Source organism: Mixophyes fleayi, chromosome 1 (genome assembly GCF_038048845.1).
Source record: "Mixophyes fleayi isolate aMixFle1 chromosome 1, aMixFle1.hap1, whole genome shotgun sequence".
Taxonomy (NCBI): domain Eukaryota; kingdom Metazoa; phylum Chordata; class Amphibia; order Anura; family Limnodynastidae; genus Mixophyes; species Mixophyes fleayi.
The window spans coordinates 290,102,426-290,127,275 of NC_134402.1; the positions used below are offsets into that span (position 1 = coordinate 290,102,426).

The 24,850-nt window shown below is 41.9% G+C and overlaps 1 long non-coding RNA gene across 2 annotated transcripts in view; it reads left to right on the forward strand.

Moving 5' to 3' along the window:
• LOC142108151 (uncharacterized) overlaps positions 1-10,097 on the forward strand; it is a 12,346-nt gene extending 2,249 nt beyond the window's left edge. Inside the window, exons 1-3 of one of the 2 annotated variants that reach the window (XR_012680107.1) lie at positions 9,282-9,667; positions 9,755-9,835; positions 9,928-10,097. This is a non-coding gene — a long non-coding RNA (uncharacterized LOC142108151). Of the gene's footprint in view, positions 1-9,281; positions 9,668-9,754; positions 9,836-9,927 lie in introns of those variants that run through there. The other variant, XR_012680108.1, reaches the window with a different exon arrangement.
• Positions 10,098-24,850: the final 14,753 nt, after the last annotated feature.

Below are 24,850 nucleotides of genomic sequence, written 5' to 3' on the forward strand. Positions count from 1 at the left end.
GTTCACTCATTGCTAGATTTTCCATATTTCATGTATCTATTCTTTTATCCAAAGAGGGCAGGTAGTGAAAGCAGCAAGAACAGGACAGTCTGCCAACTGTCCTGGTGGGACAGTCAAGATTTTGGGTGACTTCCTATTCATGACTTTGCCCTGACTGCAAGGATAGTTAGGAGGTATGTCTAACTTCACACTGCTCTGCTTGTGAAGGGGGAGCTGCGGGCACCTAACAGGAGTGCACACACCATTTCTCCTGTATTTGTAGTGGATGGCAGTGGGGTGACCATGACCACTCTAGCTGTGCGGCATGGAAACCCCCCTCAAGAAGATTTGCCCTTAAAATATATGTAGTCAGAACTTGGAGCAGATTATTATGAAACCTGCCCTGCAGTTGTTGGGGAACTACAAACTCCAACTTACCTAATGTGAGAGGATGGGCCTCCCATGACACCCTGTCCGTGCTGCTGGGGACCTTCCTGGCTTCACTTGCCACTGTCCCCTTTCTTTATCCTAATTGTGCCTCTCTAAATGCAGTAGGAGGTGCTTGCTGCTGCCACCCCTAGGCTCCTTCACTGGCATCTAGAAGTACTTTCTTCTGGGTAAGTCTCTCTGCTAGTGTATCCCCTTGCTGGGCACCTGGGCTGCTAAACCTAACGACTTCCTTTAGATCAGGGTTGCAGTGGATGGTTTCCCCTGGCCTATTACACTGACCAGAGCTGCAGGGTAACAGGCAAAGCGTTGGTACTGGATGCTGGGCCCCAACCTGAGAATAGCCGGATAACGAAATAGAATGGTCTAATCTGTAGGTCACAGGAATCACAGCAGGCAAAGAGTTTTCAATGCTGGATCTTGAAGCATTGATGTTTTATTAGCTCAAGTAGCACTTATAAGGACAGTTACAGGTGGAATGATACATTACAAGGTCAAACAGTGCTCTTTTTATAGAGATTCTGACATTCATGTGGGTAGGTGGCAACCAAGCCGCCTTCCCAGTGGCACCGTAATGTCTGATATATCACATTCAATAATTAACATTAGGATGTAATATATCCTCTACCCTTAGAGCTAAATGCAGTTTAAACTTTAACAAATTTTACATTAATCTGTGATTTCTAAAACTTGCTGTCTACATTGTTCATTGCTAGGCAACAGACGCGCTGCGGCTTTCGCTTCTAGGGGTCCGTCGGGCGCACGCGCCTTGCCTTGTCCAGCTGCTTAGCAACGGGACGCTACCTGTCCCGCGGGAATCCCGCCTCCTGGCTCCTCCAATCATTTCTCTACCTTCCCTATTTAAACCTGGCTCTGGCGCCATTAGGGTGCCAGAGTTACAAGTTCATACCTAGCATCCTGGTTCTCCTGCTCCCTGTTCCCTACTGTGCTTCCACTGTTTCCTGTTCCCGTTGTGACCTGGCTTGGCGACCATCCTATTATCTGTGAGACTCATATTGTACTGCAACCTCGGCTTGTTGACTACCTTTTCGGATTCTCCCTGGTACCGTACATTCCTGATTGGCTCGACCCGGACCGTCTGACCCTTCTACACTACACCGGCAACTTACTTGTAGGACTGCGACCTGCGTGCCCTGTGCAGCGAAGTCCAAACTTCCTTGCGGGGGTCCCTGGCGAACACCAGGGGTACTTTAGACTCCGCACCTGCTAGTTCAGTGGCGTTAATACCAGTTAGTGTTTTGCTCCGTTGTACGTCTCAGAAGGCCCACTGCCTGACATAAATCATGCATACTATCACAGAAATCAATAAATTTCCATACAAAATACATGCCAATTCAAAAATCGGCACATTTGCAATGATCTAAATTGGCATACTGCCTTATTAATTTAAATATATTTATACAATAAGTTATTTATAAGTTATCCAGCTACACTCCTACCCCCTTGTCCAACGATTTGGCTCCTGGTCCCGCAGTCTCTTGAGGTTTTTAGGGGTTACCCAGGAGATCCACCTCTTCCTGTCTAGATAGTCCATCTGCATTACTGTGGGCCATTCCTTGCTTGTGAATGATATGGAAGTCTTAAATTTGAAGTACCACGCTCTACCGCAAAAGTCTGTCATTTTTCCCTGAGGTGTGTTGTAGCTGTTTGAAAGGATTCTGGTCAGTCACCTTGGTAAAATGTCATCCGTACAAATAAGGTTGAAGTTTCTTCACTACCCAAACAATTGCCAAATATTTCTTTTCAATTGTTCCTCCCAGTTCAACAGTTTCCTGCTCAAATAGGCCACAGGGTGCTCCTGTCCATCTGGCCCCACCTGGCTAAGTACTGCTCCTAACCTGTATTGTGATGCATCAGTTTGCACAATAAGGTCCTTGTCATAATTGGGCAAGTTATCTAAGCGGATTGCCTAATTGGCCTTTGCTCACTAGTATTCACATGGTGCATCACCTAGGAGGTCCGGCCGGGCTTCCTACTAAACAGTCGCAAGGGGCAGCAGCACTCTCTCAAGCTGCTCCCTATATGCTGGGACTGATGGTTCTACAATAGCTAAAGTCTGCTAGGGGGGATAGGAGGTGAGTTGTCTTTGAAATATGGAGATCAGCAATGGCAAATAAATGCAGTGGTATGGTAGAAAGGTGCAGCGGAATGCTCTGGGAAAGGCATTTTGTTGCCTGGGGCTGCGTGGGGACATGGTCCATTTCGAGAGTAGAAATATAGGTTGCAGTTCATTAAAATAATGATTCTCTAGAACAAGTGCACACTTGTGAAAGGTTGCCTGTGACGATTATGTAGTATATCTAATGACTGATTGTTATTTTCTGTTGAATTCATGTATGACAATGTATATTGTATGTACCTTGTAATGTAATCTCAACGTGTGCTTTGCTAGATGATACCTATGCAAGTGTCCATAATCTTTTGAAACTAGCCAGGCCTGGGATAGTTAAGGATCTCGGTGTCACGGGCACTAGGAGTCTTTACCCAGGGATCACCAGATGATGGACTTACCAGAGTAGTATAGATGGTAATATGGTACTCTGGTAGCGGGGTGATCACGGAACAGGAGACAGCAGATGGTAGAGAATGCTCGTGGAAAGTCTATGACTAGCAGCACTGGTAATATACAGGTAGTAGTACACGAGGAACTGAATGGACAAAGGAAACGTGAGGGTAGTCAGTGGTCTGCGGTAGCAAGTTGTACCACTGCTATAGTGAGGAGGAATGTCCAGCAGCAACGAGGAGGTGATGAGAGTCAGCGGTCTGCGTTTAGCAAGTTGTACCGCTGTCTATGTGAAGGAATGGAATCCAGGTGGAGGTATCCGGGAAGTCAGTGGTCTGCGTTAGCAAGTTGTACCATTGCTATGTGAAAGGATACTAGAAACAGGTGACTCTGGAAACAGGGATCAGTGGTCTGCCTCTAGCAAGTTGTACCACTGAATATATATGTGAGGAGGAGCACGGGGAGAGAACTGCAATACAGAGTATACACGGGCACACTGAACTTGATCCCATGATGATATGCACAATATAGTAATGACTGAACAGCACTGCACAATAATACAAAGTCACAGGAACTATCCGGGCAAAAGGTAACACAGTCAAATGATGGCAATAGCCTCAGCGGATAGTAAACTCCAGGGGAGAACAACTCAGTCCAGCAAGATATGCAATACACCAGCACAGTCAATGAGAAGTATGCATACCGTGGTTCAGGAGCAGGCTGTCAGACAGGAGTGCAGAGATACCTGAATGGCTGGAGGCCGGCAGGATGCGAAGTCCCAGGAGGGTAGAAGCGGTAGTCAAGTAGGTGCAGCGCACAGGTAGGTAGACCAGCGGAGATGCGAACAAATACTCAGGAAGCAGTAGTATATAGGACTGGACACCTGGAGAACACTGAAGTGTGGAGATGGTCTAGACGAGATGAAAGCAGCGAGGCGTTGATCCGATGCAGACAGGCGAGTTGACACAGGCAGGAACACTGTGGAAGCACGGAGAGCGGATCAGCTGGCTGCAGACACGAATAGAACTGAAGGGTAGCGGCAAGCAGGACACTGCAGATACACGGAGGTAGCGGATAGGAATCAGCTGGTGCAGTCTCGATGAAACACAGGAGAGTTGAAGTGAGTTAATAACTGTAGTGCACGGAGGCAGCGGATAGGAATCCGCTAATACAGTCACGATGAAACAGGAGAGTTGAAGTGAGTTGATAACTGTAGTGCACGGAGGCAGCGGATAGGAATCCGCTAATACAGTCACGATGAAACACAGGAGAGTTGAAGTGAGTGGATAACTGTAGTGCACGGAGGCAGCGGATAGGAATCAGCTAATACAGTCACGATGAAACACAGGAGAGTTGAAGTGAGTGGATAACTGTAGTCCACGGAGGCAGCGGATAGGAATCAGCTAATACAGTCACGATGAAACACAGGAGAGTTGAAGTGAGTTGATAACTGTAGTGCACGGAGGCAGCGGATAGGAATCAGCTAATACAGTCACGATGAAACACAGGAGAGTTGAAGTGAGTGGATAACTGTAGTGCACGGAGGCAGCGGATAGGAATCAGCTAATACAGTCACGATGAAACAGGAGAGTTGAAGTGAGTTGATAACTGTAGTGCACGGAGGCAGCGGATAGGAATCAGCTAATACAGTCACGATGAAACACAGGAGAGTTGAAGTGAGTTGATAACTGTAGTGCACGGAGGCAGTGGATAGGAATCAGCTAATACAGTCACGATGAAACACAGGAGAGTTGAAGTGGTCTGGAAACCACAGGAATCAGCAGAACTGAATACACGAGGAAACACCGGAACACCTTCAGAGGCTCATGGGAATGAGACTCCAAGATCAGGCAACGAGGAATGGAACTCAGGTGCTTTAAATAGGGAGTGTTGCCTGATCAGCCAATTAACTAAAAGGAACATGTACTGAAGGTTTGAAAGGGCTGCACATGCGCAGACCCTCAGGATGGTGGACGGCCACGGTTCCTAAACACACGGGAAGAAGCACTCACAGTCTGGTGAGTGACACTCGGAGTAGTTTGAAGCCACAAAGTTGTAAACCATCTAAACACTCAAGCAGAGCAGAGATGAGAGATTTTCTGAGGTACGCAAACATATATCTTAGCTCTGTTTCATTTTGGGAATAAATCTGACTTAATTAAAAATGTAATTCCTAAGGTGGGGTAAAGAGCCTGTAAGAAGGGTTTAAAATCTTCTACTTTAGACATTACATTGTGCATTTTCATGAGGGGGTCTATCAAGACTGAAATGTCTAATATTTCTCAATTGTGTTCCCTCACACACACAAGTTTTAACTAGTAATTAGTGACTCTAGTTTTATTTCCTATTTTATTTTCTGAAACTTATTTGTGCAACTTATTTTATGTCTTGTTATTAAGTTTTTGTAACTAAGCCTTGGAAACATTTTTCAGATGAAATACATTTAATCTAGCGATGTCATATTGTGAGAAAAGCATCGTTGGCATGTGAGGGTACAGTAATAACATTTGGGAGCAAGTTAAGTGGAGTACAGTGAGTATAGTATATCCGGTATGGATATCGGTGGGTCACAATGTCATTGATCACATGTGAAATCATAGTGATTACATGTAGGGGTAAATTCTAGCAGCCTTGGTCCTCTCACCTTCTGTTTTATTGTTTGTTATTGTGTCTTCACTAGCTGTATAGCACTGCAGAGTATGTTGCTGCTTCATTAATCAATGACACAAGTGATGGCATGTGGTGACATGGTACTTCTTGTGTGAGCACAGTAATGGCAGACTGAGGTCATGATTATTAATGTGTTAAGGTTTAGGTTCCTAGCAATGCCCCAACCTCATGCCATCCAATCAGAGAACACACAGCATCTATTTTGATTAGTGCGGGTCATACTGTGGGCTGCACAGCTCCACACAGACTAATCAGAAGAGAGGGTTGTGTGAGAAGAGAGCTCTCAGGGAAGATTATTTGTAATTAAGGAAGAACCAATCCTAGGGTGGAAAAAACCTGGGGATAAATGTATTAACCTGCAAGTTCTGCAACTCGGCGATTTCCGGCTGCTTTGACAGCCAAAATTAAAAACAGCAAAGTCTTTAAGGGCAAAACTTGCCCTTAAAGACACTGCTGTTTTAAATTTAGCTGTCAAAGTGGCCGAATATCATATATATATATATATATATATATATATATATATATATATATATATATATATATATGGTGTATAATTAGAAAGATGAAGTTAAATGATTACCGTATATACTCGTGTATAAGCCGAGGTTTTCAGCATACTTTTGTATGCTGAAAAAGGGCACTCAGCTTATACACGGGTGAACTTACCTGGTGTCCGGTCCCTCGGCTGTCAACTTCTGCATATGCGTTCCAACAACAGGAAGTTCGGCAAACTTGCGTTCCAAATGCCGAACTTCCTGTTGTTGGAACGCATATGCGTTCCACTGCCGGGTAAGGGAAATCTCTCTCTCTCTCTCTCTCTCTCTCTCTCTCTCTCTCTCTCTCTCTCTCTCCTCTCTCCCTCTCTCCCTCTCTCCCTCTCTCCCTCTCTCCCTCTCTCCCTCTCTCCCTCTCTCCCTCTCTCCCTCTCTCCCTCTCTCCCTCCCCTTTATTTAGGTTAGGTTGTACCCAATGATTTTATAATCATTTATTAATGTTCCTTGTCATCTAGCTAAAAATGATTTCATAGATTGAACCTATCATTTTTATTTAGGTTTTTAAATTAGCGCTCTTTTACACCCTAGGCTTATACTCGAGTCAATAAGTTTTCCCAGTTTTATGTAGTAAAATTAGGTGCCTCGGCTTATATTCGGGTCGACTTATACTCGAGTATATACGGTATATAGCCTTTTGGGTATGATATAATTAACATAACATAGTCAAAAGGTGTATGGATTAAAATGGCTATAAAGGTGCATTTGATTGGTTTCTAAGCACCTTTTTGTTAACGTTTTTCACCTGTACATCTGTTTGCCCCAGTTTTGAATGCCCCTGACATATGCACTTCCAGTGGATCTAGGCATTAATAGAGGTTCAAAATGTTAAGTGCAAAATAAATAGTCGCCAACCATTTCTGATTCTTTTTTAATACTTCACTCATACAGAACAATAAAAATGGTTTGGATCATAGTAGTTTATCTTAAAATGAAATTGTTTAAAAAGCACCCACCACTATAGTTTGAGGTCAATATTCTGTGAACACATTTCTCACTCTGACCAGTTGTTTACAAAACATTAAATAATTTATGCTTTGGGCAATTCTCAGGGAATTGCTACAACTGATCAGCACTATGAGCCTGTAAAAGTATTCATATTAGTTCCTCATTATGTACAGTTCCCCCACTGCTTCTGAATCTCAATTCCCAGACAGATTCTAGTTCCACAGTGGGAGGCCTGTTCTCTGCCAGTGTCAGATATGTTGCAAAGAGATTGGGGGGGTGAGGGGGGGAATCAGGGTTAAGTTTAGGAGTTATCCTTGATCTTTACAGATGAGCAATTGTTGTAGAAGCCCTCCTTGTAGCACTTGGTGGTAGCATTGGACCAAAGTAATTTGTTAAATGCAATCCAGCATGTGCCTAGTGACTGAAAACAAAATTCCTAGCATCATAAGAAACACTGGGATTTGCCTTATATAATTCCCTAAGGGTAATTCTGCAACCAAAAACAGTCACAATCAGAAATAGTTGCATATGCATAGTTACAATATTAGTAGGCTGAAAACAGACACAGGTCCAACAAGTTCAACCCTTCATGCATTATAATTGCGTTGATCCATAGGAAGGCAAAATGAACCCCCCAGAGTGCCAATTTATCCACACATGGGAAAAAATTTATTTTTGACCCACAAAATCATGACCTTATGGGTAAGGGATTCCACAGATGACACCACCCATTACAGTAAGAAACCCCTTCCCTATGCTTTTGGTGAAATTGTATTTTCTGGATTCGCAATTGATAACCCCTTTTCCTCTGTACGGTGCTTGATACAATACGTATGTTAAAGTAAATCTTAGTATTGAACATACATATTAAGTAGTATAAAAAGAGACAGAGAGGTGCTTCATAGTTTAAAAGTTCTTTAATAAAATCTTCTATTTTTATCTGGTACAATTTTAGGGTCTTTTATGGAGTGGTCCTCTAGACCAGCCACACTCCTAGAATTCTGAAGTCAATGTAAACAAATATCTTTTGAATGTACATACATATCGGAAGAGTATAAGTTTCAAGCAGCAATAGTTTGAAGTCTATAATAGGTTTTAAAAGCATATTGTTAAATGTTTTTACAAGAGTACTTTGAGCCTGATTTTGGAACACTTTTGGCCTGCATGCAGTTTGCATTTGATAAAAAAAAGGTCTTGCCTCATGTGCAGGGACAGAACAGACTGTAGTTTACGCACAAGCGTATGGACAACATAAGGGCACATCAGAACGCATACATATAACAGTTTAATTATAAAATAGATTAACAACTCTTAACATTATAATGATTAATAAATGGATTAAAAAAAAAATTGTACAATTTTTTATGTAATGCTAAATACATAAAAAATCTTTTAATGCATACTGTACATACAATGCCTCTTTATAGTCTATCTTACTTTCATACACATGTTCTGTGCTGTCTAGTTGCACGCATACATGTATGTTTTAAAACATAGACTAAAGCTGGATACACACTACAGAATTTTCCACCAACTTTTTATGCCGATCAATTTTACATGCGATCGATGGTCTGATCACTCGGTCCATGGACTGCATACACACTAGCCTTGTTTTAGGCAATAAAGGGAAGAACGGCCGTCCCGTTAGCGACTTTTTACAGCCATGTTGTCGTGAGCAATAATTTTAATTTCGTACACACTGAAGCATCATTTGCGGGGAATGTAACAATATACCAAAGACAGTAGCATAAAGGGGCAGAGCTTTCACTGTAGTTAACACCCAAAGCCACATAAAAAGAGAAGGCAACACTGTCTCTTCATTCTTTCCTATAAAATAGAAGTTTATTACCATACATAAAATTTAGAAAAAAACATTTAACTGGTAAAGTGCAATGCAATAATTATTCCCCAATAATAAAATTCCTTTGTATGTAATGGAATGGTCCATTCTCTGCGGGCATCATCGCTGATTGGCCCACAGCAGAAATGAACTACCATATCTGAGTGTATAAAATGACAGGAGCCTGTCTGGCGCCGAGGAGTGTGAGAAGATGGCGAGTGAGGAGAAGGTGTCAGTGCGGTGTTGCGGGTGAGGGGCAGGTGTCAGTGGGGGTTGCGGGTGAGAAGGTGTCAGTGGGGGTTGCAGCTATGGAGACGGAGACTGAGTCAGAGATGGTGCTGGAAGGGTCAAAAAATTTTGAAAACGTTAAGGTGGGGGATGGAGATGCTCAAGAAGAACAAAGAGCAAATCCAATGAGCGCAAGAGAGGTGGAGATGATGGTTAAAGTACTGGACCAGTACGACTACGACATTAAAAAATGTCAGTAGCACATGTAGTGTATCTGTTTGAAGGACTTTATTTCATTCTAGTTTCACACGAAGCAATGTAAACGCCTAATTTGTAACATAGATTTTTTTTTGTCAGAACGAAGAATTAATGGTGAAAAGGCCTGTTTAGATACCACTGATACCACTAATGTAACACCTGTTATCAAACAAGAAAAAATTGATGTTGAATCCAAAGATATAAAAGAAGTTATACATGAAGGTATTTCAGTGAATATGTATAGACAACTAAATGCTTTGGGCACATACCTGTACCATTATAATAACCAAAATGGCTCCTGTTTTCCAGAATATATGGAGGTTAAGCCCACTATTATTACGAATGCGCCACAGGGACCAAAATATAAACTGATCTCGAGCAGTGTGCAAGGTGAGCAAATCAGAGTATTTCTGGCGTTAAATTTTATAAATTACGTATATAGAAGTTTAATGGTAAACATTTTTTATTTCCTTGTTTTGTAGGTAAATAAATCAAAGGGATTAGAAAGCCAAGAAAAAAAATTAAAACCTTGAGAAAAATTTTGTTGAAATGTGTATGCGGTTTGGAACTGTTCTGCCACAAACCAGTAGCACCTTTAAAGTGTAAAACTTTTTTTTTTCACTTGTCATATTCTGCAATAAAAAAAATGTACTTTTTTCCTGCAATAAAACTGTTGCATGAACACTGTGTGGTCTATTCTGGGTATTTTACAAATATTAGTTAATAAAGGTTAATATGGCTTTATAAGTTTAATAGTTTATAAAGGTATAAGTTTATAAAGGGTAAATATGAATAGATTCCCAACATAGATGCAAAGGGTAATAACACACATGCTTTATACGTGTAATGATCTGCAGCCAGACAGGTGCAATACACATGTATACAAAACACAAGTCTGTGATGTGCGGATACCACACCACGTGGAACTGGTACAGGCATCACAAATTTACATACACACGCCCCCAGGTCGAGGAAGTATCAGAGGATTGTCGTGAATTGGTCAGAAGTTTATACACACTACACAATGAAAAGGAGATTGAAATGAAAAAATTGAACGGTACGACCAACCAAATGAGGCGACAATCGTCCATTTAGGCAGACTTTCGACCATCGTGTCACTGCGGACACTGACCCGACTTTCGAACGAGCGGTCGTATGTCGCCTAGTTGAGCCGATTATTGGACAAAAACCCTGTAGTGTTGAGTTACGACCCGAAAGTTATCAACGACTCTTTCTATAGGTATTACAAATCTCTATATAATCTGAATAAAGAGGGAGCCCCGACACCCCCTCGCCATCGATTATCCAACAATTTCTAAAGACTTGTAACCTCCCAAAGCTAGATAAGAATATGACCTCCAAACTGAATGAAGACATCAATGGGGAGGAGCTTAAGGCAGCTCTTAAATCCCAAAAGACCTCCAAAGCCCCTGGCCCCGATGGTTTCACCACCTCTTACTATAAAACCTTTAAACATATTTTGTCTCCACACCTACTTACTATTTTCAATTCAATCCTACGGGGGGAGCAATTTCACAGAGACACCACACGTTCCAATATTATTGTAATACCCAAGCCTAATAAAGACCCCACGGTTTGTGCTAGCTACCGGCCCATCTCATTGCTAAACACGGATATTAAGCTATTTGCCAAAATTCTGGCGAATAGGTTGAACAACCATCTGTCGCGCCTTATAGATTCGGATCAAGTTGGATTTGTCCCAAACAGACAAGCTCTAGACAACACCAGGAGAACCATAGACTTGATTTCCTACATAAACCAAACTAAACTTCCTTCTGTGGTTCTGGCGCTAGACGCAGAGAAGGCCTTTGATAGGCTCTCCTGGCCATTTATGTTTCAAACCCTCCAATGCTTTGGATTCTTCGGCAATTTTCTTCAAGGCATTCAAGCCTTATATCATAGCCCATCCTCCTCAGGGTCATCGAATGGTTTGACCTCTTCCGTGTTTGGCATTGGGAATGGGACGAGACAAGGTTGCCCTCTCTCCCCTCTTATCTATGCACTATGTATCGAACCACTTGCTGCTCGGATTCGACTAAACCCGGATGTGAGGGGAATCCAGGTCAAGAGTAGACAATTTAAGATATCGCTGTTTGCAGATGATGTTCTTCTCACATTATCATCACCCCAAACCTCTCTTCCTAATTTATTTGCAGAGCTGCAAAATTTCGGTTCTCTTTCTGGATATAAAGTGAACAACTCCAAATCAGAAGCGCTTGCGCTACATCTTTCACCTCATACAAAGAAAGTCTTAGAGCTTAATTTTGAGTTCCAGTGGCGTCCTAAAGCAATCCGATATCTGGGAGTCTATATAACAAGCTCCTACGAAACTTTGTTTCAGGCTAATTACCCCCCTTTGTTGTCCGTAATAAAACTAGATTTATTGACCTGGAGTTCTCTTTACATCTCGTGGTTCGGAAGGATCAATGCCATCAAAATAAATGTCTTACCCAGATTTTTATATTTATTTCAGAACCTCCCGATTAAAGTCCCCGACTCTTTCTTGAGCTCTATTCAATCTATGTGCTGTGGGTTTGTGTGGCAAGGTAAGAGACCCAGACGTAGCAAACTTTGTCTAGCTAAATCTAAATTTAATGGCGGTCTGGGCCTCCCCTTGTTTGACAAATATTACCAAGCTACACAACTGACTCATCTTATCTCTTGGCTCTCGCCATTGGGAATCAAGAAGTGGGTGGATATCGAAGACTTGTTATCTCCAGATATAGGAGTTCGCTTTTTACCTTGGATTCCTAGGGGTGTCAGACCAGCCTCAACCCTTGTTACGCCCTCCATCCGTTTTACGCTGGAGGTATGGGACAAATTGAACAAAAAATATACACTGGCCCCATACCCTTCGCATCTCACCCAGCTATGGAGACACCCTCGTTTCCCGCAGGGGTGCATCAATGCTTTTGCTTACCCCTGGAGGAAAGCAGGGCTAGACTGTTTCTTCCATTTAATGGGAGAGCATGCTCCACGCTCTTTCACAGACTTGTGCGAGAGACACGCACTTCCAAGCAACCTTTACTTTCACTATGTGCAAATCAAAAGTTTTATTCAAGCCCAGACCCATTCATCTAGGTTGTGGTTGCCAACATCCTTCGAGAGACACTGTATTTATAGTCCGGGTCGCCGAGGCTATATTTCGATCTTGTATAGTTCTCTCGTGTCCTCCTCATTTCCTCCTAAGGAAATGTTTGAGCAGGCTTGGGAACAGGATCTTGGGGTGACCCTAGACGAGGAGAGATGGTCGCTCATCCGTGAAAGAATCTCAAGGTCATCTATTAACATAGCTATCCGCGAAAACTCATACAAGATCTACACTAGATGGTACATGGTCCCTGAGAAACTTCATTCTATCTATCCCGAAACCTCAGATCTATGTTGGCGTGAATGTGGGGTGGTGGGCTCTTTCCTTCATATTTGGTGGGATTGCCCTTTGGTAGATAAATTCTGGGACGAAGTTATATCATTGGTTCGACAGGTTACTTCAATTACTGTGCCTAAGAATCCACTCTCGGTGCTTCTATACCAACCTATCAAGGGCATTACTAAAACATCAGAAAAGCTGATCCGACACATCTATAATGCAGCTAAGTTACAAATAGCTAGTGAATGGAAGAAGGCCTCACAACCTTCTAGAGAGGGTGTTATGAAAAGAACTTGGCACACGGCATCCATGGAGTATGTGACTAGTCTCCTCCATGATAAAGTTTCCACGTTTCACAAAGTATGGGATCCTTGGTATAGCTTCAACAACAGTTCTATGCCGGGCCTCTCATAAGCCTTAGTTACTCTTTCCTCCTTCTCTTTTCTCAATTTCTTTAACTTTCTACCTCCTATTCTCTCTGTGTTCCCTCCGCCCACCTATTCCCCTTTGCCCCTTCCCCCCACCTTCCCTCCCCAAAAAAATAAAAAATGATCGCAGTTTTGTTATATTCACTGGATAGGTACAAGGGTACAAGGTGCACAATTGGAATTGGGGGGAAAAGAAAAAAAAAAGAAAAAATTCTATCTCAATAATACAATGCAGATTTTTAACTAACTCCCTCTTAAGATGTACTTGGATATGAAAAATATATTTATGCCTTTTCTGTGGATTTTCTAAGTTTTTTATTTTTCGTACCAGTAATTTTTACATTTTGCAATCCTGGTACTTGGATACTATGTGTGACCTGTACTGTTGTGCTTTATATACATCTGCTGTTATAAATACATTTTTTAAAAAAAAAACAAAACCCTGTAGTGTGTACCCAGCTTTAGCCAAGACAGTCATCACTATCAGTCGCCACTTACACCTGCCCTGTAGCTGGTGCAAATGATACAGTTGAAACCAAGTGTGCTTACGAAAAACACAGGACTTGAATCTGCCGTGTCTGCTTTGGAATGCCCTTGGCACACCCTTACTGTACATGGCCTATGTTAGTCCACTCCTTCTCCCCCAATTCTGCACTCAAGTCATAGGCAGTCATATGTATCATTTGCATACAAACATAAATCACATGCAATTGTGTTCATTGGCGTAAGGTTCGTTTTTTAGTTTTTTAGCTATTTCATGCAAGATACGCTAAGCAAATGAACGTATGTCCGAACATGAATCGGACCCTTTGTATATAAATAGCAGGAATAAATTAAAATAAAATGCACATTTAGAAACAGCTTATTGGAGGAAATATATTGTAAATATCATATGACAATAGTATGGGTATATATATTCCTTTTCTTCTTCAAAACCACTTTATGTCAGTATTTACATACTTTATAATGATAACATTCCATAACATTACTTAGCCAATTTCCTGTAGATTGGTTAGTAGACTCTTCTAAAAAAAATAAAAAATAGGTAAAAAGTATGATTTCTTATCTCTTTAAAATTGTATCAAACTTTGATCTAGAAGCCATGTCCACGTTGTTTAAGTATCTCTAAAATTAAAACTGATCGTTGATCAAACATCTCCATGTTCATATAGTTGCTTCTGTTAAAATTAGATATTGTTTATCAACAGTTCATGTTTTCAGGATTTCTTTAATCATGCACAGGTGAGTTAATCTATTTGACTGGGTCAGTAATTATCCCACCTGTTTCTACAGACAGAAATCCTGAAAAGATGAATTGTTAGTAGCCTTTGAGGACAGAACTTGGACACCTCTGTTCTAGATAACTAGAAAATGGCAAATAGCTGTTGCTATTGGCCTGTTTAAGATGGGTATGTGCATTAATATTGTTTGATGTTAAATATTTGTCAGTGTCCAGGAATTCAACTTTTTGTTTAGATTTAGATTTAAACGTAAATTTCAATTATTTTAATTTGATTTAATACTTGACATAAATAGTTCCAGTTCTTCACTAATTCCATTCCATACAATAAGTATATTGTGAATATACTTATGGTATGTCATATAAAGTAGTTGTATTCATAGACATCCCATATATATTATAAAATTGAGGATGTTCTTTCAATCCTCATTGCGAATGTTGAAACTATTGCTATTCTTCATCCATTATACAACCCATTTTCAATCTTTATTAAGCAATGCTTCTAATTCCAAAACATAAGTTCTTGTGCTATCTAAAGCCAATTTAAGTATGATTCTGAATCGCCAATTAATCTGATGGTTTATCTATATATTTAACCTTATCAAGTAGGATTATGCGTCTTCCGTTATCAGTCTGCTTAATAATGATACTATCCTCAGACACTTTTGAGAGCTAACTTTTTCCCGGGTGTTAAATTGGATCTCATCCGATTATACAGAATTTGTAGAAAAACTTGTCTTATTTTCTTGTTTAAAAGAAATGCTTTTTCCAAGTTGCAATTTGGCTAAATCTATATAAATCTATGGAGAGATTAAATGCATTCAAACCATATGTGAATGTAAAATAAAGACCGTTTAAAAAAATACCTTTATAATGATGTGAGGATCCGCCTCAATACCACCTATGGACGACAGGTGGCAGTGCACCTAGAACACAATTTTAGCATCATCACCTTACATAACAAAGCATACTGGATAATGCGATCAGGACTGCCAAGAGGAATCCAGGGCCCCGGTACAACAAATTCATGGGGCCCCCCTTACAGGTGTGCAAGTGAAAACATTATTTTGTCGCTACGAGGCGGCGCAAACTTAGGAGTGGGTGTTGTCATACAATTGGGGACGTAGCTATGCATCATTGGGGCATGCCTAGTGGGGAAAAGCGCTAGCCCCTGAATTCACCGGAGCATCACATATGTTCAAGCACTCACTCCTGACTTTCAACACATCTAGCACCACAGTGTAGTACACAAAGAATGCAGTGTGTACACACAGAGTTCACAGTCTTGGCCTGTACCTTACATTGGGCAGAACACGCACCAAAAATTTACATTGTCTCACTAGAATCACAAAATTTCACACACTCTCCTGCTCTCTCCTACCTGTTCTTCTCATTTCCACCCCATGCTGCTGCAGGCTTCTTTAGTTGCGGCTTGTCTGGCTCCTGGAATGTTGGGGGACCCTATTTGGAAAAAAAAGTCTACATTTAGAAAGTTACAACCAGCCCCGCCGTTAAATCAATAGCACCCATGATTAATAATTAGGACTTTCTCCAGCCCCAACATTAAAATAATAGTATTCCCATTGCCCCGCAAACAAAATAGCAACCATTAACTAGCCACCATCTACCTTACACACATTACATTGCCAAAAGCTCCCTGTGCCATCACACACACATTACTGTGCCCCTTCATCATCACCACGCTGTCATACGCCGGTCCCATAGCTAGGTGCCGGCGCTGTGACTTTCCCTTTAAGAACCATGATTGTGCTTGCTTCTGCTTCAGAGACATTACCTTCACACAGGTGTTCCTTGCTACCTTGATCTGGACCTCCTCCCGATTCTCATTGGTCCTGGAGCACTATTTTAACCTCCCATGATTATGGACTCGTTGCCTGTTCTTCGTGTTACTCACCTGGCATTAGGATCTGACTGCATACCTTGACCTTCCGTTTGTCTGTTCCTGCTCGCTGAACTATACTACTGCCGAAGTTACCCGTCATCTTTGGTTCCTGGCCGGCTCAGCTGAAACTCCTCTCCGCTGTTCATCTACACGCTGAAATTACTCTCCGCTGTTCATCTGCACGCTGAACCTCTATCGTGAGTTGTTTGCTACACCTGTGCCTAATCTTTTGGCTCAAGTTCATCTCTATCTGGCTGGCTATACCGCTACATCTCGCTGATAGATCTACTATCAAGTTACCTGTCACCTGTAGTTCCACGTCTGACACGGTTTATCCTCACTCTGCTGTTAACCTGTTTGCTGGACTGTTATTGTGAACTGCTTGCTGTGCCTGTGGCTAATACTTCAGCTCAAGTTGCGTGCCTCTGTTCAGCTGCCTCATATTACTGTGAACTTACCTTGCATCTACGACTGGATTTCCTGCTACCTGTAGTTCGACGCACGGTTCAGATACTCCTCACTTCACTGCTACTTCTAGGCAACATTCTGCTGCATGTGTCTGTGTTCATGCAAGTCCTTGGGTGTTGTTTGACGCTTATTGCTCTACTACATAAGAATCACCGCGATACCAGTAACCACCTGCTAAGTTGAATCATCTCTATTCTCGGATCAGCCAAGTTCTATATACTACTCTGTTTGGACTTTAGCTGTACCAGTGATTCACATTCATCTGCTGTGTGTTTCTCTATTGGATCCAAGTATTCTTATTCATCATCTCTGCGTTGAACTATTGTATTATTCATCTCATGCTGTTGCCAAGGGTTACCAACTATGAAGTAGCATATTTGATTTGGCTCTGCAATCTTACCAACTGCCGTGTGTTCATCTCTGCTGATTATATATATATATATATGTTCTCTCATTCCTGTTGTACCATCAGTCAATACACTACTTTGCAGCACTACTACTATCTCCTGTGTTATTATTACCAGTGATGCTTATGAGCCGTGAACTTTTAATCCTGTAAATACCATTGTGTTCTGCCTCCTCTATCCTCTACTAGTACTAGTCTGGGAGACTGCGACCTGCAGAATAGGAGCAGCGGAGACCATATTCCCTTGCGGGGATCCCTGGTGAAAACCTCTTATCCGTTAGACTCCACACTACTGGGCAAGTTCTCTATAGTAGAGGCAAGGGATCTACAAAATCCTTCAGAGCCGTGACACACGCTATGCCCCCTTATGATCGCACTGCGCCCTCTTTGCTGCATTTGCCCCTTTCTTCATCCCCCTTTGCCATACTGCATTTGCCCCCCTTTCTTCAACCCCCTGTGCATTGCTGAATTTGCCCACCCTTTCTTCATCCCCCTGTGCCATACTGCCTTTGCCCCCCCCTTTCTTCATCCCCCTGTGCCATGCTGCCTTTCCCCCCCCTTTCTTCATCCCCCTGTGCCATGCTGAATTTGCCCCCACTGTCTTCAACCCCCTGTGCACTGCTGAATTTGCCCCTCCTTTCTTCAACCCCCTGTGCATTGCTGAATTTGCCCCCCCTTTCTTCATCCCCCTGTGCCATGCTGCCTTTGCCCCCTTTTCTTCATCCCCCTGTGCCATGCTGCCTTTGCCCCCCCTTTCTTCATCTCCCTGTGCATTGCTAAATTTGCCCCCCCTTTCATCATCCCCCTGTGCCATGCTGCCTTTGCCCCCTTTTCTTTATCCCCCTGTGCCATGCTGCCTTTGCCCCCCCTTTCTTCATCCCCCTGTGTCATGCTGAATTCCCCCCCCTGTCTTCATCTCCCTGTGCCATGCTGTAATTTCCTCCCCTGTCTTCATCCCCCTGTGCCTCCTCTTTCACTTACCTCTCTATTTCTTTCTTTCATTTTTCTTTTCTTTTGTTTCTGTCTTCTGTCTTCTTCACTGAATGACGGGCGTGACGTTATGACGTCACGCCCGACATTCACTGCAAACAGAGGAGGGGAGAAGGATGCCGGCGCCGCGATCATGTGAGTATTTGTATACACACATGATCGTGGCGCCGCTGCCAGCGTGAACCCCCCCCCCCCTCCACCCCCGGTCCGGAAAGAAAAAGAAATAAAACATTGTGAAAAAAAAAAAAAAGGTTTTAAAAAAAAAAAAAGAAGAAAAAAAAGAATACAGAGTGAGGGCCCGGGCCGGGCCCCCTGGCGGCCCCAGGCCCGGGTAATTAGTACCCACTCCCCCCCCTCTCAGCGGCCCTGAATGCGATTCTCTTGTATAACAGTTACTGTACACTCAGCACTTCTGTTAAAGGTCAAGACAATCAATACTAAGACACCTCACTCATATGCAGCCTTTATAAAGCCTTCACTCTTGTTTGTTTGCCTGTTCATCGGCTCCAGCTTAATCTCTTATGAATCTACCTTTTCCAACTCATTAACTGCAGATATTCTTTTGAGGACTTTGTTATTGTTTTTTGCTTCTTCTTCAATTAATGTATTCTTTATATTCTTTTGGGTTGCTTTCAATATATCTTTCTGGAAAGTAACATATTTGTAATGTAACTATGGACAGTTTAGATCTTTCGTGTCGGTAGGTTAAGTGCTGACATTTACATTGTCGGAAAGACGTACGCCACTGCTGTAAAGGGACTATAAATTTTATATTTTCCTTATATTTGTTAACGGAATGCATTCCTTGTAGCTATTCTAGGCCCTGTAGTATTGATCCGAGACACATAATTAAAATTTCCATAAGTATGTGTTTAATCTGAACATTCACTAATTGATTGAAGGAGCAATGATATTACCTGTGGCTTGTAGGTGAGTCCTACATCACACTTAAAATGGGATATTATTAGGGTCTTTGCTACACAATACGGTATCTTCCAATGCATGATATCAGGAGCAATATTGCTACCCCCATTTTTCTCAAGAGTCTTCCATCACAAAGCAACAGCCTCCAAGCCTCAAGCTCCCTGATAAGCTGTATAACAAATATTGGTCATGAAGAATACTGACTGTTTAAAGAACAATGTTGTTTTAAAGTTTCAGAAATTGATGAATTCAGTCTATGGAAAATAGTAATAAATTAACAGAGTATCTGTATCTGTTTGCGAGAGGATTGCTCCACCTCAACAAAGTATTGCAATCATGGATCAGAATATCACATTGGTGCAGAAGTAAAATCTTTCTTTAATTAATTGAAATCTCACAAGACCTGAGGTGACCAGGACAATGGATCTGCATCTTTCTTTGTAAGTGCTATGATTGGTTCTACTACTACTACTACTACTATAGAAGAAAAGGTTGGTATGAATCCTCTATAATAGTTAGCGAACCACAGAAATCTTTGGATTGTCATGAGATTTGCAGGCACTGCTCAACTGAGTATGGCTTGGACATTAATGGGATCCATAAAGAAGCCTTCAGAAGATATGATGTAGCCCAAAATGGAGTAATGAAGCATTTCACATTCACAATTCCCCCTTTTGATAAACAACTTGTTAAGTCTTAGGCATATAAGGACTTGGCATATATGGGCTCAATATTCTGTTAGACTAGAGGAATAAATCAGAATATTGTCAAGATAAACCACAGCAAAGAACTCCCTGGGTCTGATTCATTAAGGATATTAACTTGAGAAACTTCTTATTTCAGTCTCCTGGACAAAACCATGTTACAATGCAAGGGGTGCAAATTAAGATTTTGTTTTGTACATAAGGTAAATACTGACTGTTTTTTCATGTAGCACACTCCCGGAACTTTTCAAACCTCTCCTGGATCCACATTGGCTGATTACCGGCCTGTTTACTATTTTAACCGCTTTCTCCTATCTCCCATTGTCAGATCTTCAGGTCTCCTACCTGTATGGATGCAGTTCTCCCTGTTTCCTGTTTGCACTCTGACTACTGATCGCTTCTATGCATACCTGCCTACTGATTCCTGTGACACCTGTATCATCATCGCGATCCACGGCTGTATTGCTAGTACATCGCATCTTACCATCAGTCCTGTTCCTAGGCTATAAGCCTCACGGGGATCTCAGCCCCTCTGTCCTGTGCAGTATATCACCATCCTGGTTCTAACTGGTGTCACCTGTTCATGATCAGATCAGTGGATATATCGCAGTGCCTCATGCCTTTCCATCTGTCCTGTCTATAGGCTATCCGGCCCACAGGGATTTCAGCAATCAGTTATCTTCTACTCATCGTGTCCTCATGGCTCATACCTGTTCTAATTCTAGGTCAGTGATTATACTGCTGAGTATTGCGTCTCATCGCTGATCCTGCTCCAGGGTACTCCGCCCACAGGAATATCAACGCACAGTTCTCTACAGTTTATCACTCTCTCTACTGTTCCTGTGTCATCTGTTCCTCAGTATTTGTTTGTGTTAAGCCAGCATTATATCGCACCTCATCATTGAACCTGAGTCAAGCTTTTGCTACCCATCTGGGACCTCAGTGTTCTCACCTGCTGTAGTGTGTTCCACAGTTTACCTGAAGTGTTACTACAAGGCATTGGGCATCATCATAGATCCTGTTTCTGGGTAACCAGCTCTTAGGGATCTCAGCTCTCTGGTATTTTGCTGCTGAGCACTGACACCTCTCAGAGTCATGAATGGTCTGCTGAGTATAGGTCATCTTCTCTCAGCATGTTGTTCCTGTCAAATTCTGTATACTTACCCTCCTGCTGTCCGGCATTGCTACTTGTCTCCTTTGTCTTTGGGTTCCTTCTTAGTCTGATATGCACCCCCTAGAGGACCGCGACCTGTGGTTGGAGAGCAGCCAAGTCCATATCTCCTTGCGGGGATCCTTAGTGAATACTTCTCCTTTTGTTAGACTCCACAGCTTTCGGGTGGTAGTCATTGCCTTGCAGGCTTCGAGTCCCATCCTGAATCTAAACAGCATAACTATAGTAAACACATTGGGCCTGATTCATTGAGGAAAGGATAGCATAAAAAAGGAGTAATTTTGCACCTTAGCAAAACGATTTTGCATTGGAGGGGGAGGTAAATTTAAAATGTGGGGACAGATTTATAGTTGGAATTGGGCATGTCCTAGACCAACTTTAAATGTCAGTGTAAAAATAAAGCTATCAAGCAATTGTGTGTTACACAATGGTTGAGGTGGAAATTTAGAAGTGGCGGTACGAAAAATGTAATGGGAATATAAGCAAGTGAATTGAATTGGATTGTTGTACAATGAAGGCAGATCATGGTTAACAAGTCCAGTAATAAAAGAAAACAGTAATCTCCTATCGCTACCACATCACAGACCATCCACCACGACAGCTAATTACTGAAGCCCTCTATCTACAGAAACATATTAACATGGATTGTTACATTCCAGCACCTTTCCATGGCAGTCTTCAGCATGAAACCCATAGTGCAGCATTTACAGAAAAAAATAAGTCGTATTTCCTTTTATATTTAGCTGCTGGTAAAACCCCCCAATGTATTCATTCTATTCTATAGTTGACAGGCTCTAACACAGACTGTATATGGCAGGCTAACTCAGACAAAGCTGGGTACACACTACAGAAATTTTTTTCAGATGAGATACCTTTAACGATTTTACCAACAACTGAAAGACCCAATCAGCACGCCAATTCATGCATACACACCTACACAATTTACCTTCAGATCTGTGCTATTCAGCTGTCATAACCATTTGATGAAAAAATAATGACTCTGTAAATTCTATGGAGATCTGCCTACACTGCCGGTCGTAAGTGCATACACACTTCAGAATTTTCCCCAATATTGTTCCATTGCTGATAGTGATTTTTAGTCAGTTTATAATATCAAATAAAACGATAGGATGTGTTTTGGCATGATAAAATTACTTTTCTTTTAATAAGGAGTACGCATCCATTGATGAATGTCTACATACTTTTCAAATAATGTGATAAGATCATAATGTGCCAGAAGGGAACAAGGCTAAATTTTTTATGAAAAGCTGGCTGGAATGGCTGAGGACTCTCTCTAAAGCAATGAGCCGATTATACTGAAGTGGAATAAACACTTTTGGATAGACATGTTTTTGTTTCCGAAGCTTGTAGGCATATTTTTTGGAATATCACAAAATAGTCTCATATGTATTTAGAATTTGGTAATACACGTAGACTTTGAATAAAGGTGAGATAAAACTACTATGCTTAAAAGAACAACACATTTTATGAAAAGGGAAATATATGCTTGTATTGCGGGGCCTTCATATGTTTTGGATGTAAAATGTGATGTAAGGATGGGTCCTATGTTTGGGAGTCAATGTAAGATTACATAACCCCTACCATGAGCTCATAGATTCTAAATACATAGAGTTCCCTCTATGTATTTAGCTAGGTCTAGGTCCCATTTAAAAGATGTGAAGCATGTACAATTCAGCTGTCCAACTTCAGATTTTGGCTTAGTGAAAACAATTGTTGCAGTTGTGAGAATCACGGCTGCATCAATCTTTGTGGTTATATATAAAGTACATTTGTTTTGAAAGGTTTTCACTATAATGTAAAAGTAGAAAAATATGGATGTTGTCTTCCTGATTTATATCTGGAGGAGAGGAGTAGAACAACAAATTTTATGAAAAGTAAATATAACACCTGACATACGAAAGCCTCTCTTTCCCCATCTGAATTCCTTCATTTAACTTAATTTCTTGGTGGTTCCATATTCTTAGGTCACCTGTACTATGAAAACAACTTTTTTGAATAGAGTTCCTTTGTTCCAGTTTTGCAGCATACATTGCTGAAATGGATCAGGTGCTATATCCAAGATGGCAGCTCCCATGGACTGGTTTTGGAGGGAATCTGAAATGGAGGCTGCTATCACCTGATTGGCTGAGAGGAATCATGTGACCCAATCCGAGATGGCCACACCCATGCTCTGATTCTGGAGGGATCTCTGGAGTGGAGACAGACTGGACAGCATCTCTCAGAGAGGTCTAAAACCAGCAGAGCCTGAGAACCACAGGGACAACTTGGAAAGGCAGCGAAGAGGTAAGTGACAGAACCTGAGAGTCTGGTGTGCGACAGTACCCCCCCTTTTGAGGGTGGACCCTGGACAACTCTTGAGCTTCAAAGGGAATTTTGCATGGAAGAAACGGACCAAGCGTGGAGCATATACATCAGTGACTTTAATCATTCTTCTGGGCTGTAATCCCTCCAATCAATAAGGTACTGAAGATGACCATGATGAATCCGTGAATAGAGTATCCTTTCCACTTCATACTCGACTCCTGGCTGAGTTTGGATTTTAGAAGTCTTAGAGAGCGCAGAATGAAATCTATTCAGGACCAAAGGTTTCAACAAGGATATGCTGAAGGAATTTGGAATTCGGAGATATGGAGGAAGTTTGAGTTTGTAAGCTACCAGGGTTGATAACTTACTCAATGGGAAATGGACCAGTGTAGCAAGGGGCAAATTTCATGGAAGGTACCTTAAGCCTCAGGTTGCGAGTGGAGAGCCAGACTCTATCCCTTGGTTTGAGATTGGTTATTGCTCGACATTTGCGATCAGCAATTTTTTTGTAATTGGAGGAAGGCTGTAACAGGGAAGAATCCTCCCATATTTTAGGAAAATGACGTAAGGCGTTAGCAGCAGCAGGTACAATGGCAGAAGGAAGAGGCTGGAACTTAGGTATTCTGGGATGAAGACCACAGACTGTAAAAAAGGGTGTAGACCCAGAGGAGGAGTGGTACTAATTATTGTGGGAGAATTCTGCCCAGGGCAAGAGTTCTTTCCAGTTGTCTTGTGAAGATGAGATAAATATTCTTAGATTAGTATCTAAATCCTGATTCACCCTTTAAGTTTGGCCATTTGTTTGGGGGTAATAGGCAGATGAAAACTTCAGCTTCACTTGAAGAGTTGAATACAAAGACTGCCAGAACATGGCCACGAACTGGACCCAATGATCGGAGATTATTTCTGAAGGCAAGCCATGAAGCCTGAAAATCTCCCGAATAAACAATTGAGCCAGCTTTGGAGTGGACGGTAGTCCAGTGAGAGGGACAAAATGGGCCATCTTGGTGGTAGAAAAGGACACAGAATCGATGATGGGACTTTGAGTGAGGCAAAGATCTTCATCTTGAACCATGGAACGAGAAAGAGTATCGGCCTTACAATTCTGGGATCCTGGCCGGTAGGTTACTTTGAAGTCAAATCTAGAAAAGGCCCATCTAGTTTGTCTTGGATTGAGACACTGGGCTGACTTTAGGTACAGAAGGTTTTTATGATCTGGGACAACAGAGATGGGATATTTGACACCTTCCAACAAATGTCTTTCTTCCTCCGAAGCCAACTTAATGGCTAATAATCCTTGATCTCCTATAGAGTAGTTTTTCTCTGCCGGAAGAAATTTACGAGAAAAATGGCCACAGGGATGAAGATATCATCTTCAGAACGTTGAGATAAAACAGCACCTACACCTACTGCAGAGGCATTCACCTCCAGGACGAAGGGTCGGGATAAATCAGG